Source organism: Mixophyes fleayi, chromosome 12 (genome assembly GCF_038048845.1).
Source record: "Mixophyes fleayi isolate aMixFle1 chromosome 12, aMixFle1.hap1, whole genome shotgun sequence".
NCBI lineage: Eukaryota > Metazoa > Chordata > Amphibia > Anura > Limnodynastidae > Mixophyes > Mixophyes fleayi.
The window spans coordinates 78,758,259-78,760,376 of NC_134413.1; positions in this window are offsets into that span (position 1 = coordinate 78,758,259).

Below are 2,118 nucleotides of genomic sequence, written 5' to 3' on the forward strand. Positions count from 1 at the left end.
AATTCTGCTAAACATTCAGTGCCTGATTCATCTAGGAAAGTCCATTTCCGTGCCATTTCTTGCGCAAAATCGCTCTGCGCATGTGCCAGAGCTAGACTTACGCCAGTGAACGCAACTGCATGCCATTCATGGTCGCATGCAAATGACACTTCCCCAACTGCCTACTATTTGAAGGACGGAACTTGGGTGGGGAGGGGAGGATTAATGTAGGCAATGTACAGTAAGGATGTTCCAGGGGAGAGCACACGAACATGCGGCCGATTCAAACTCTGGGCCTCTCTTAGGTACGTGTTTTTTAGTTGTATCACTTGCTCCAGCTACAGGGCAGGTATAAGTGCCACATCGTTAATATGTATTTTATTTACTGTAGGCATTAAGAACATCCTGATATACATATTTCCTGTAAAATGAAAAGTAAAAAAAGTATATGCATTCTTATTAATGATTATAGTATTAATAGATTTAAATGTCTTTTATGCATTTTTTTGGGCATATGTTCTGATGTGACTAGATATTGCACATCTATATGTACGTATCCTGCAATATGTTCTGTATGTCTGCCTGCATACAGCAATTAGCGTAGAACCAGAGCGTACATAGGCCCATATTCAAATGGAAACGTTTCTTGCGATAAACTTGTACTTGAATATGGGCGGATGCGAGTGCAAGTTCCGTGCATTTTAAATAAAAAATGCAAGTTGTGTTTTTATTGCGTTACTAGATTAATCAGGCCCTCCCTATACCATACTTGCCAACTCTCCCTGAATGTCAGGGAGACTCCCTGAAATAGGGGTGATCTCCCTCACTCCCTGAAGAGTCTGGCATTCTCCCTGATGCTGAGCCAGTACAAGACGTGGTTGGCTTCGCCATCTGTGGCATGATGACACAGTTCAGAAATTGTGTCCTATGTCCATGTATTGATGACTATGGAGGTGGCCATTTTCATGGAGACCAAGCTTTAATCAAAGACTGACAGGTAAGACAACATGACTTCAGTAATGGAGACAGAAATGTAAAAGACACTGCAGTCTCTAGAGATTCAATAGCTGCTTTTCTTTAACGCATAGTTGCCTACTCTCCCGGAATATGTCCGGGAGACTCCCGCATTTCTGGGAAACCTCCCGGGAGATCAGGGCAACCTCCCGATTTTCGCCCCGCAATAGATAAGTTGGGGGGGTATCGTGTCATTTTAGCCCCGCCCCCTGCTGTAATTGGCCAAAATTGTGACAATAGTTTAGGGGGCAGGGCCAAAATGATGCAATTCGTCAAGCCCCGCACTCCCTGAAGCCAACAAGAAAAAGTTGACAAGTATGCCCTATACCGTACCTCAAGAGGCCTTGCACTTTGTGGAGATATATGCAATAGTACATCAATGTGGTTTGGCCGAGAATGAAAATCAAGGACAGGGCCTGTTAAAATCAGGATACCGTAAAGTCATGTTGATGAAAGGTGTCCTTTATTGCAGACAGAGATATATTTTCTTTTGTCGTCGTCCTAACTTTTTTATTCACAGAGTTCAATTATGTTTTCTAAACTTTAGTAATAAAAAAGATTTGGTTAAACCCTGTAAGAAGCAGAGGACAGTCAGGTCACCTGTTTTTTTAGAATACATTCTTTACCTTTTCCCATACTTGCCTACTTTTGGAGGCAGCTGTCCAGGAGGGGGGGGGGGGGTCAGTCGAGGGGGCGTGGCCACACGCGGGGCGCCGTTAGGCCCCACCCCTGTCAATATTAGGCAAGTTTAGCCAATCGCAGCAGGGGGCGTGGCCACAATGCCGCATTTAGCCCTGCCCCCGCCATCTTAAAGAACGGCCACAGCTGGATCCGGGATTTTTGCCTGCTGTCACGGGAGTCCGGGAGAACTCCCAAAAATTCGTGAGTCTCCCGGACATTCCGGGAGCGTAGGCAACTATGCCTTTTCCAGATGATATTTTAGCACTATTTTTAAAATACTCTAATGAATCCCATTGTGAAACAGTTAAAATGTCAGATCTACTTGCAGAGATTGCAGAAAGGCAAAGTGCAGTCCAGTCTAGCAACATTCTCTTCTTATCACTTCCTTATTATATGTAGCACTTATATATGAAGTGAGTGTTGTTCCTGTATTACTGATCATGT